This window comes from Echinops telfairi, unplaced genomic scaffold (assembly GCF_000313985.2).
Source record: "Echinops telfairi isolate 266 unplaced genomic scaffold, ASM31398v2 ScPeMD7_1;HRSCAF=3_0, whole genome shotgun sequence".
Lineage (NCBI taxonomy): Eukaryota > Metazoa > Chordata > Mammalia > Afrosoricida > Tenrecidae > Echinops > Echinops telfairi.
The window spans coordinates 59,536,629-59,550,356 of NW_022103896.1; the positions used below are offsets into that span (position 1 = coordinate 59,536,629).

Sequence of the window (13,728 nt, forward strand, 5' to 3'; positions counted from 1 at the left end):
GGAGACACAAACAATACCCTCCCAATTTTCTGGTCTGGCAGCAGGAGCTCTGAACGGGTGAGTCCTGTCGGGTTGCCATTTTTTCGGCTTTTCAATTTTAGATTTTTGATCTGAAAATGGAAATGCCCAGATTTTGAGGAGTCTGATTCTCTCATTCTCACTCACAGTCACAATACTTGTGGAGAGTATCCATCAAAACGTTTTTATTTCTTTGCTGAACTATAAAATTCCTGTGGTTAAACCATGCTTATCATTTTGGTTAAAGAGCTAAATATTTCAAATCTTCTCATGTCATTAAGTTGCATTTTAATTTTCCATTTCCAAAAGTTGAACTTTTTTTCTGTAAAATCCCTCAAGTCCAGTTTTCCAAGTAAGGCCCATTTATTTATTGATATTTTAATAAGGGTCGCATCTTGTAAAGCATTGTTTCCCCCCTGGCATCTCTGTCACAACAGACATGATTGACAGCTCTGAAAAGCCAAGCGTTTCAAAACAAGCTTGATTGGCAGCTCGAAGGTAACTAGCATGCACACTGCATATTATTTGTACACTTGTTTGACACTAGGTGGGATAAACAAGCTAATTTCCCAGTCTTTGTTTCTATTTTAGGTTCTGAGATATAGAGGGTCAAGTAAGGAGTGAGGTATATATTGAATATTTCAAAATCTAAAGTTTTAAAATGTATTGGTGGTAGAAAGAGAAAAGAGAAGAGAAGAATTTTAATTATATGGTTTCTTTTTTTTTAATGCCAAAGAATGTGATACACAATTAGAAGCATGCTTGTTTTTAAATAGATTGACAATTTACAATCATTCTATTAGTTTTTTGTGTTTTTTTTTTTCAATTAGAGCTATAGGGGTTTTTTTTTTAGGGTACAAGTTTATCTGTTACATTTTAATAACAAATCTTAAGGATATATAAATTAAATGATCTCACAAATGTGCTAAATCCTTGAAACACATAAATTCAGACTTTGAATAATATTAGAGGTTTATTTTGGTCCTTATTTGGAGACATGATGTACCAAAGTTCTATTAATTCATTTGTTCTATTGGATTCTGGGTTTGTTTGTTTGTTTAATTTATTTACAGCCAAACACTTAAAAACTGAAATCTGTGTTCTGGATTTCTGATACTTCCAAAGTCTCTTGATCAAATGTAGCAGCAGCAGGCAGGGAGGCAAATCCAGGGGCCAACCCAGATGATTTTACCAAGTGCCTCCCCCAGGAGAAAGACCTAGTTCCATTTACATCTCTCCATACTGTGAGATCTCCACAGGCAGCTTGGGCTTATTGTTGGCACCCCATGGGAACTTTCTCAATTTTTCTCATCACCAGAAGTCCACCGATGATTTTTCCAAACACCGCGTGCTTCTCATCCAGCCCATCACATTTAGAACAGGTGATGAAAAACCAGCAGCCATTTGTACTGGGACCACTGTCTGCCATGGAAAGCAGACCTGGAGCTGAATATCTGAGTTTAACATTTTCATCTGCAAGTGGTCCTCGGTAAATACTGGCAACTCCAGTACCATCTCCTTTTATAAAATCTCCACCCTGGATCATGAAATCCTTTATGACCCTGTGGAAGGTGTTTCCTTTGTATCCTATTGGAACCCCATCTTTTCTGAATTCTTCGGTGCAGAATTCCTAAAGTTCTCCACCATTTTAGGAACTACATCTGCAAACAGCCCAATCTTCATGCAGCCAACTTCCTGGCCACCTATGCTGACATCAAAGAGCACCACAGGGTTGACTGGGCTTGAATTTGCCACCACCATGGCTCCGACCCGGAAGCAGAAGCTGGATTCTGCTTTGAGTAGGGTGAAGAATCGGCTGGCTTTGTGTAGCATAGTCTTCTGTGAGCAATTGTGTCGGCCACAGATTGTCTAGATTTATACTTATAATGTGCTTTGTGTTACGTCCCAGGACTGTAAAAGTCACAAGTGAACCAGGAAATTACTGTGGTGACTGCTTGTTAAGGAAAGCAACAACTGAGTGTTCCAAGCAAATCTTTGAAGTTAAAGTTCCTAATAGGATGAAGAGGAAAAAAAGTCTAGTTTGGACTCCTGGTTCAGGCTGGAGTTGATATTGACTTAAGAGGTGGATTTTAGAACAATGACAAGCTATCTTAATAGAAAGTCTGAATTCTATTTTAGTTTATAGAATTTTGCATTAATTTAGACTACTCAAAACCCACTGCCATCAAGTCACTGCCAACTCATAGCAACCCTAATTTAGACTTTCATTTAAAAAAAACTAGTCTCCCAGAGATCGAGAATTTTATCCTGCACTTTATAATTCTTGATAAATTGTAAGAACAGTAGTAGTTAACATCTGTTGAGGACGTTCCCTGCGCAAGGCACTTTGTCAAAGAGATTTATATGTATTGTGATTTATTGTTTTTCTTTTACATTGATGTAGATACTATTAGAATCTTCTGTAAAAAAACACTGGAGAAATTTTAAATAACTTACCCAAGATCAACAGCAGGAATCAAACCTGAGGCTGTGTGACTGAGTTCATGTTGTTACCCACTACTTTATACTATTCAAATACATCTCGTGTGTGTGAGGATGATGGTTTGTTAATTTTCTCTTTATTTATTGAATAGCTTAGTCACAGTGGTACTGAATGCCATTTAGGAGAACTGTGTGGCGCCTTAGGGATGAAAGGTACACCTAAGTACAATGACAGAGGGATGGATGAGTAAGTGCCTACACGAGTGAGCGAGTGGTCTAGTGTAGATGTGCTGGGGGGGTGGGGGTGGGGGCGCTTAGAAAAAATTACAGCTGTAATGCTTTCCAAAACCAAAAATGTGTCTCTCAACTCAGAGTCACCACTGAGCTGCAGTTTACCTGTCAGCCAGGCCTACAGTCATCTGAAGGCTTGACTGAGGCTGGGGGATTCCTTTCAAAGGTGGCTCACATGCCTAGCAAATTAGTGCTGGCTTTTGGCAAGAGACCCCGGCTCCTCATCATCACACAGATTTCTTCATTGAGCTCCTCATGACATAGCCGTTAGCTCTGCCCAGAACAAATGATATATGAGAGAGAGCAAAGAGAAATCATAGTGTCTTTTATGACTTGGTTACAACTTATTAAGTCTGCCATATTCTATTCTAGAAGCAAGTCACTAAGTCCAGTCTATACTTACGGGACGGGGAATTAAGCTGTACCTTTTTTGTTTTTCTTAAAACATTTTATTAGGGGCTCATACAACTTCCATCACAATCCATACACACATCAATTGTGTAAAGCGCATTTGTACTTCATTCTCAAAACATTTTCCCTCCACTTAAACCCCCAACATTAGGTCCTCATTTTCCCCCTCCCTCCCTGCTCCCCCTCCCTCATGGGCCCTTGATAGTTTATAAATTGTTATTTTGTCATATCTTGCCCTGTCCGACGTCTCCCCTCACCCCCCTCTCCGCTGTCCGTCTCCCAGGGAGGAGGTCACACACAGTTCCATGTAATCGGTTCCCTCCTTCCCACCCACTCTCCCTCCACCCTCCCTGTTTCGCCACTCACACCACTGGTCCTGTAGGGCTCATCCGCCCTGGATTCCCTGTATTTCCAGTTCCCATCTGTACCAGTATACCTCCTCTGGTCTAGCCAGACCTGCAAGGTCGAATTCTAGTCATGGTAGTGGGAGCGGGGAGGAAACATTTAGGAACTAGAGGAAAGTTGTATTTCTCATCGTTGTTACATCACACCCTGACTGGCTCATCTCCCCGAGATCCCTCTGCAAGGGGATCTCCAGTGGCCTACTAATGAGCTTTGTATCAAAAAGTATAGCGTCTGGGGTCTTAAAAGCTTGAAGGTAATCAAGTGGCCATCAAGCTCAGAAGCAACAAAGCCCACATGGAAGTAGCACACCAGCCTATGCATCCACGAGGTGTCGAAGGGATCAGGTATAAGGCATCATCAGAACAAAAAATCTTACCATAATGAATGATGGGGGGAGTGCAGAGTAGGCTGTACCTTTTATAGAGAGATATCACACACACACACACACAAACACTACCTTTTATAGAGAGATCACACACACACACACAAACACTACCTTTTATAGAGAGTTCACACACACATACACACACACACTGTGTACTTATTTTAAAACCAGAACTGTGGCCAATGCTTTGATACCAATGCAAGAATGGTTATGGAATGGTTATAGTAATCCAGGTTGGAGCTGATTTGGGGCAAGACCAGATGGAAAGAAGCAAGTTAGAAGAAAGCCTTGAAAGAAAAGACTGATAGGATTTGGCACCTGATGCTTAGGTGGCTGGGAACTAGAAGTTTGCAGACAGCGTGGAGAAGTTGGGTAGAGAAACTCATTGTCAGCCAGCACGTGCTTTGATTGTTCTGTAGCCATTGACGATATGAGGTTAGGGTTAATGAGAAGGTAGGGTATTGAGTTTAGAGTCCTGGGAATTGACAGCTTCATACAGGGATCTATATCCTCTGCCGTTATCAGTTAAAAAAAACCAAGTTAAAAAAAAAACAAGAAAGCAAACAAACAAAGGCAGCAGGGATCAGGGCAGATAGTGTGTGTTTGTGTCACATTAACTGAGAGTAGCTAAGTTGAGTAAATGGTGCAACTATTTCAGGCAGAATCATTGTAAAATGCCAGGTGTAATCATTTTGCAGAAAAAATATAACCTTGCCAGGTATATTTACTATAATCAGTGTGGTTAAGTCAATTCTGACTGATGGCACCTGTACACCATAGAGTTTTCAGGGCTGTGACTTTTTGGGAGAGGATCACCTGGCTTTTCTTCCAAGGTGCCTCTGGATGGGTGTGAACTGCCAGTCTTTACCCAATGTCCACAAGAGCTTTGAACATGAATTCATTTCTTGGAGATTTATTACTCTACCTTTTTCACCTTGTTGGTGCTGTTGGGTAAGCATTGAACTGCTAGCTGCAAGTGCAGTGGTTCAAACGCACTAGGTGCTCCTCAGGAGAAAATTGAGGCTATCTACTTCTATAAAGATTTACAGCCTCATTTTACAGCATCGTTAAGGTCCGATGGCAGTGGAATGCCTCACTGTTAAAACATCCTGTTTCTTCTATCTACTGTGCAGATAACCTTATATTCTTTTTAAAAAAATCATTTTACTGGGGGCTCATATAACTCTTATCACAATCCATACATACATCTATTGTGTCAAGCACATTTGTACATATGTTGCCATCATCGTTCTCAAAACATTTGCTTTCCACTTGAGCCCTTGGCATCAGCTCCTCGTTTTTTCCTCTCCCTCGCCACTATCCCCTCCCCCATGAACCCTTGATAATTTATAAATTATTATTATTTTGTCATATCTTACACCATCTGACATCTCCCTTCACCCACTTCTCCGCTGTCCGTCCCCCAAGGAGGAGGTTATATGTAGATTGCTGTAATTGGTTCCCCCTTTCCACACCACCCTCCCTCCCTCCCGGGATCGCCACTCTCACCACTGGTCCTGAAGGGGTCAACCAGACTCACTCTTAATACATTCCTACCTGGGTTGGGTTCCCAACTTTTGTACTCCTGTACTTAATGATACTTCTCTTCTTCAAAGGATAAGCATCAGGCTCCTAATTGCAAGGTCACTGGTTCAAATTTACCTTCAAGCCTTTAAGACCCCAGAAGCCATATGCATTGATAGCCAGGGCACCACCAGCTTTCTTCGCCACATTTCTGGCCTGCCTTTTATACAGACTGAGCCTGCCCAACAGCTTGTGCTCCAGCTCTGCAGTGTGTAGTGCTGCTGGCTAGCGAGTCTTCTCTCCGACGTGGTCACCGCTCTCCATTTCCCTCGGTTCTTCACCTCCCCACAGTTCCCTACACTCCTCCAGGAAGGGTTTTAGGGGTAAACACGGTAGACAGGAGATGAGTTTCTGTTATATGCAAGGAAGTTGAGCAAATCGAGCATTGGAGCATTGAAGAAAGGCAGGGAATACTGGTTTTAATCTTAAATCAGTAGGTATAGTAAAAGTTCATTTTTCTAGGAGGCGAAACCGTAGGCTAATTTAACGAACTGAATTGTTCAAAGGAGTTGATTTGGAGAATCTCTTATTTTCAGAATCACGGCATAATAGGAATTGAAAAATATTTTATGTGTGCCTTTAAGTGACGTAAGTGACTCCATTTATATGTAGGCCCTTTTCTTTTCCTTGACAACTTAGGGTTCATTCTGGTTCGGTATAATCCTCTATTGACAATGTGATGCTTTGTTCTTGGTTTGTTCTAATTTTTAAGAAATGAGTTTTCCATATACTATAGTTAGATTTCTCTTAAAATTTTAATTTTGGACCTAAAATAGAATTCTTTGTGTTCCTTTTTAAAATGTAAATTAGATATTAAATAGGCATAATTAGATCCTTAATTAGTACTGATTGAGCATATTATAATGTTCATGTGTATTTGATGCCATTGCCTGTGTCATTTTTCAATTTATTAAGAAAATGAATATTTCCTTGATATATTTTCCTTGAAAGCACTTTCTTTTATATACGGTACTTTAAAAAAAATCAGATTATCAACTGTGTGTAATACTGTACGAGAGGGCTTCAGAGAGTTTGTGGGGAAATTCCATTATCTTGTCATTCCATTTTCCACAAATTTTTTTGAAGCATTCTCATTTAATGGCGATAGCTACTCACCTCTCTTTCAACATAGAAAATATGACTTGAAATTATTTGGCTTCTAAAATATATAGCTGTGAATGCATATATTCTTAAGGTCAGCATTTTCATTTAAGTTAACCATATGTTGGAACTTCTGTTTTATTCACTGTCCATTTTGTTTTGGCACCATTTTGTTTATTTTTTTATTTAGGAGGATACGTACCAAACACTTGAGAAAGTCAGAAGCGGAACATTAATACTCTGAGTCTCAAACTCAACTCCTGAATCTTTTCCTATTGGTGATTGCAACGCCGTTGGCTTGCTTGTTTCCTGAATATGATTTGTTTAGAGATTTTAATTCTGAAGTTAGCTTTTTCCCAGATATTCTGCCTTCAGATTGAATTTGTTAAATTCTTTGTCTCATTTATTTCACTGAAGGAAATATCAGAAGTTTGAAGGGAAGCAGTTCTAAGAATAAAGCTCAGCATATTCTGGTTCCTGAGATAAGCTTTCTAAACCGTTGGCGACAGTGATGACGATGATGGTGATATTGATACCTGATAGGCGTATGCTTTATTTACATACATATCTTTCTATCATCTTCCCTATTTTAGAGATAAGGAAATGAACTTAAGAGAGTTTCACTTTGGAAATCACTTAGAAGTGTGTCCATTGCAAATAACAGAAAACTTGATTACTGTGGCTTAGCCATAGAGGGGTACAAGGGTCAGTCAAAAAGCATTGCTAGCAAGGGTTCCAGTCCACACATGCACTGGTTTATTCCCAACAACGTGTGAAACGTGTCTCTGAGACCAGCAGATGGCCACAGACAAGTTCTCTCATTATGCACTTGTCTGATGGTGCTTTAAAAATAGATCCAACCAAACCAGGCCTTATAAGGGATCTGCTAGGCCAGGTAAATTCAAGGCAAGCTGCTCAAAAGGTTTTGGTGACTTTGAGGGTGGTGATTGCAGATTTTGGCAGATTTTTTAAGGACCCAGGCTAATCATGGGGCTGAAAGTGGGAAGTAATGCTGTGAATGCACGAAGTTAGGAAAAGGGCAGGAGAACTGCGCCAGTGAAAGGCTCTTCCATCAAGACAATGCACCTCCTCACTTTGGAGAGTAGCAAGGGCGTCCTACCAGAAATTTGCTAGGGCGTCTTAACCTCAGCTACCATGCAGCCTAATCTTACCCCTTCAGACTCCTTTTTGTTCCCCAAACTCAACATTTAAAAGGAACATGATTTGAGTCCCTCTCCGAGCCCTGGTGTGGACCCCTGGTGGTGTAGTAGTTTAGAGTTGGGCTGCAATCCGCATGGTCAGCAGTTCAAAATCACTAAGCTCTGTAGGAGAAAGACTGGGCTTTCTACTCCTGTAAACAGCAGTCTTGGAAACTCCCAGAGGCTTCCTGTGAGTCAGCATTGTCTCGGCAGTGAGTGAGGAGCCCTGGTGGTGTGTTGGTTATGCTTTGGTTAGCATAATGAGGTTAGCAGTTCAAAACCACCAGCTGTTTGGTGAGAGAAAGATGAGACTTTCTACTCCTGTAAATAGTTTCAGAAACCCACAGGGGCAGTTCTGCCCTTTTCTAAAGAGCAGTGGTTCTCAACCCCTTTGGGGGTCAAATGACCCTTTCACAGGGTCACCCAATTCATAACAGTAGCAAAATTAGTTATGAAGTAGCAACGAAAATAATGTCATGGTTGGGGGGTCCCCACAACATGAGGAAGTGTATGAAAGGGTCAAAGCGGCATTAGGAAGGTGGAGAACCACTGCTCCAGGGTCTCTGCGTCAGATTTGGTTTGATAGCACAGTTCGGTTGTGAGAGGAAGTCTTTGTATATGGCATGGCTGAAGAGAGTGCCGGATTCTTCAGGGAAGGGTGACCACTTGATTCTGACGCCTGGCAACCCTAAATGGGCCTCCCCAGGGTGTGTAAATCATTCCAGGAGCAGACAGCCTTTCTCCTCCCTGAGCGGTGGGTGTGAGTCCGGCCTTGTGGTCAGCAGCCCAAGTCTAACCCAACAATGTCCCAAGGGTTTCTTTCAGGGAAGGGTTAGAGAGCCGAAAACATTGCTTTTAGAGTGTATAGACAGAGAGTATGGTGAGAAAAAATATCTCTGCACTCTGATATTTTTGTTTCATAAAGCTTTTTTTTTTTTTTTTAACATTTTATTAGGGGCTCATACAACTGTTATCCCAATCCATACACACATCAATTGTGTAAAGCGCATTTGTACATCGTTTCTCAAAACATTTTCTCTCCATTTAAACCCCCGACATTAGGTCCTCATTTTTCCCCTCCCTCCCTGCTCCCCCCTCCCGCATGAGCTCTTGATAGCTTATAAATGGGTATTTTGTCATATCTTGCCCTGTCCGACGTCTCCCTTCATCCACTTTTCGGTTGTCTGTCCCCCAGGGAGGAGGTCACACACAGTTCCATGTAATCGGTTCCCTCTTTCCTACCCATTCTCCCTTTACCCTCCCTGTTTTGCCACTCACATCACTGGTCCTATAGGGCTCATCCGTCCTGGATTCCCTGTATTTTCAGTTCCTATCTGTACCAGTGTACCTCCTCTGGTCGAGCCAGTCTTGCAAGATAGAATTCGAGTCATGGTAGTGGGAGCGGGGAGGAAACCTTTAGGAACTAGAGGAAGATTGTATTTCTCATCATTGTTACATCGCACCCTGACTGGCTCATCTCCTCCCCGAGACCCCTCTGCAAGGGGATCTCCAGTGGCCTACTAATGGGCTTTGGATCTCCACTCCGCACTCCCCCCAACATTCACTATGGTAAGATTTTTTGTTCTGATGATGCCTTACACCTGATCCCTTCGACACCTCGTGGTTGCATAGGCTGGTGTGCTTCTTCCATGTGGGCTTTGTTGCTTCTGAGCTTGATGGCCGCTTGATTACCTTCAGGCCTTTAAGAGCCCAGATGCTATACTTTTTGATAGCCGGGCACCAACAGCTTTCTTCACCACATTTGCTTATGCACCCATTTGTCTTCAGTGATCCGTTCGACACCCCGTGATCACACAGGTTGATAAAGCTCTTTTTGATTTGTAGCAGTTGATTTTTACTTACCCTTGTATGTTTTTGTTACACAAAATCATTCTGGATTTAGGTGGCTTCTGGGATAATGTTGGGCAGCTTGAAAGCGGCAGGATTTGCTTCAGTCTGTGTTCCTGATAGGACAAAGTGAAGAGGGTAGGGTCAATATCTTGGTGCCTTTTATCAGGAAAACAAAACAGACGCAGTCACTCCCTAGCTGTTAAGACAACTCTCAAAATAAGCATTTCGTGTTTTCATAAGGAGTGCTGTGGGGAGGAGGGCAAGGTGGCTGCTTCTTAGGTTACCTAGCCAGTGGGGTTTGTCTGACCACCAGCAACTGTGGCAGTGGCAGGACTGGGATTCTAACCCAGGCTTTCTTTTCCATACCTGCCTCTCAAAGAACAGAGACAGTCACATTACACACACGTTGAATGAAATTGATCTAACATGTATATAGCTAAACCTTCATTTTTCGAAGTGAGAGTGATTTGCCAATTGAGGCTGCTGAATACTGGAGGTGTAAGTTACATATTTTCTTTTCTTCAGACAAAATGCAGAACAATACTGGCTGTATGACTAAGATACGTTTGTTTCAGGGAATTTCTGTTAATATTTTTCTACTTTCTAGAATAAAAGGAATCATAATGCACAATTAAAGCAACGAGTTTTTGCCTCTTTCCGTTCCAATTATTGTATCTTAGCTCATGTTAAATGAGTGTGTTCTATGCTCATTTCCTAAGGGTGGTTATCCACTGATTTCATTTTCTGGAAAATAGAATTATGTCACAATTCTTGGAAATGGCATATTTATTTATTTGTTTGGTTTGGTTTGTTTTGCATCTCTGGGATATAGAATGGAGACTGGTTGAAACTAAGGTCATAATCCAAATTCCTTGTTCAGTACTCAAATGCATAACCATAGTTTACTCTGTAGCCCTGACCTTTTCATATTTGAGATAAATCCCAAATAATTTTCTAGGAGTAAAAAGAAAAATATATGGTAATGCTTCTGAGTTAGACGTCATTATTCAGATTTTTACTTTTTAAAGCTGAGGCATAAGGCCTGGAGAAGTTATAAAACATAGGTAAAGTCCATGAATTAGTATGTAGTAGAGCTTGAATTAGAGCCTAGCTGCTGACTCCAAGATTCACCCCAACCACATTGTACATTGAGGATGAAATTCTGAGCAATCTGTCCACTCACATTAGATCCTTATTTTTCCATGTTTTGACAACTATTTAAATTACATGTTTATCAGATAAAGCATATCTCTTAATTATCACTTTTTAGTTTTAGTAACTCCTTATAAATGTTTTATTGTCAGATTTTGTAAAATATTTTAGTCTTGCGTCACTTAGGCCAAGCCCACTGCAATCAAATACTCACAGCCGCCTATAAAGGGTTTCCAAAACGATGCATCTTCATGTGAGCAGACCGCCTCATCTTCCTTCCACTGAACAACTGGTGGGACCAGTTTGAACCACCAAGCTTGCTGCTGATTCCTACCCCAAGTGCCATCAGGAGTGAAAGTGCAGTATTATTGTTGCTGTTCTTGTAGCTTGTTCATTATGCTCCAACACATGGTGTCCTTAAGGGTAACAGAAGGGTGCATTGCCCAGTCTTGTACCATCTTCGTGATTGTTGGTGTGTTTGAATCCATTGTTATGGCTATTGGGTCAGTCTGTCTCATGGAGGGTTTCCCTCATTTTTGAAGACTAAACTAAAAAAAACTAACTTTTTTTAGTTATTGGCTTTTCTGATGATGTGTCCAATGAAAGGGAGCCAGTCTCCCCATTGTCACATTTAAGATGAATGGTAAATATTTGTTTAAGTCTTAAATAACTATTCCACTTTCATGCGTTTTGGGGTATATTGCTTTCTTATTTATACCCTTTGCCATCATTGCTAGAGCTATTTTCCTCTAGTTTACTGTCAGATAGCGTGGCTTGTTTTTGCTGTTGTTAGGTGCTATGAAGTCGGTTCCAGCTCATAGGGTCTCTATGTACAGCAGAAGGAAATACTGCCCGGTCCTACACAATCCTCACAGTCTGGTAATTCTCCAGCCCATTTTGCAGCCACCCTCAATCCGTCTTATTTCGGGGGAGTCCTCTTTTCCTCTGCTGCCCCTCCACTTTACCAAGTATGCTGTCCTTTTCCAGGGACTAATTTCTCCTGATACCATGTCCAAGGTAAGTGAGGCCAAGCCGTGCCATCCTTGCCTCTAAGGAGCATTATGGTTGTCCTTCTTCCAAGACAGATTTGTTTGTTCTTTTGGCAGGCACCTTCAATATTCTTCAGCAGCACCATAATTTAAATGCATTTATTTCTCTTCAGTCTTCCTTGGAAAGAGTGGCCTGTATTCCCTTCTAGTGTTTTTAGTTCGATATTTTAGATTTAATTTCCTTGAACCTATTTGGACCATATTTTAGAATAAGGCCGGACTTCTACTTTCCCCCATAACAAAAATTGCTAATATTCATTGAGATCTTATTACCCTATTTTATTACTCCTAGAACACTTTTTTTTTTTTTGTATTTTAACGTCTTTCTTTGAAGATCCCTGGTGGAGGTGGGGGTGGGGGTGGCTTTAGTGGGTTACATGTTGGGCTACTAACCTCAAGGTCAGCCACTGGAAACTGCCAGCTGCCTCCCAGGAGAGAGATGAGACCGTGGGGGCATTTCTGTCCTGCCCTGTAGAGTCACTATGAGTCAGGACTGACTCGATGGCAGTGAGTTTGGCTTGGCTTTGGTTTTGTCTATAAACCATTGTTGGCCAGGTGGTTCTTGTGGCACCGTTGTCATTGTTTGCCCTCATGCAGTTAGCCATACTTCTACATATTAGAGCTCATCACTTTTGAGTTGTGGTTGTAGATAAGGTGCCTAAGTGCAGTGGGTCATTCTTTTTGCTTTCACTTTTCAAGTAAAATAGAATATGAAATATTAGAATACATTTCACATAGACTAATTGTTCTGAGGAAACTTAGTTCAACGGTCTGTGATGTGCATGTATATAAAGAGAGCTCTTTTTGAGAATGCAGGGTTGTAGTGTCATGTTTCTTACTTTGGAGTGTTATAAAAGATCAACAGTCACCATGGGAGAGCGATTGTAGTGATTAAAGTAAAGGTAATTGTGGAAAATTGTAACCACTACTGACACAAAGGATGAAACAGCTGGTTCTGAAATGTGATGAAAGTTTAGAATTTTCTGCACTACGTATCTGTATCTTCTCAGGCTCCTCGCTCTGTCTTCTTACTCCTCGTTTCCCTTTCCCATGGGCTACTTGTCTCCCTGCTGCTTTATTTATGCTTGGTATAAATGACCCTGGGAGTTGGTACTGCTTGGCAATATTCATCTTTAATTGCTGTACAGTAGGCTGGGTTGTCTAGAGAAACAAAACCAGCAATGCTCATATATGTATAAGAAAGAACTTTATAGCAAATATAATCTAGAAGGCATCCCAGCCCAGTCCAACTTGAGTCTATGGTTCTGATGCTAGCCGGGGCCCTTCAGACTCACGTAGCTGCAGGCCAATGATGCAGGAAGCAGGGAGACCACAGGCTGGTGGGTGCAAAGTCAGGTGGATCTAAGGTCAGTGGAAACACGGCAAGATGCCAACAACTCTCCGGGTCAGCAGCCCGCATGCAGACACAGAGACTCAGTGATCCGAAGGGCCAAAGAAGATCCGACTCTGCTTGGTCTTTCTTATTGAACAGGTTACCCCCGGCCCCCCCCCCACACACACACACACATACACCCCATCCACCACCCCAAGGAGGTGTCATTTTGTGTGACCTGGTTGATAGTTTGAATTCCACCCCTACTCATACCCAGAAGTATGGTCAGCTTCTAGTTGATGAAATCCCTAACTATAACACTCTGCATTTGACAGTCTCAGGCACTAATTTGTCCCTGTCTTCCTATACAAGAAACATATCTAATAAAGGCAAGCAAAGCCTTTGTCTTCCAGAATATACAATTAGCTACATTGTTTACCAAGATAAAATTGTTGTCCCCACAGATTCATTACTATAAGTACTTTTAATACAACCTCCATGGAGCAG

The 13,728-nt window shown here is 41.5% G+C and overlaps 1 protein-coding gene and 1 pseudogene across 1 annotated transcript in view; one reads left to right on the forward strand and one right to left on the reverse strand.

The window, feature by feature from the left end:
- Positions 1-13,728, forward strand: part of TPD52 (tumor protein D52) — a 177,476-nt gene that overhangs the window by 88,410 nt on the left and 75,338 nt on the right. The gene's annotated exons all lie outside the window — the stretch shown is intronic.
- Positions 1,246-1,779, reverse strand: LOC105979355 (annotated as a pseudogene).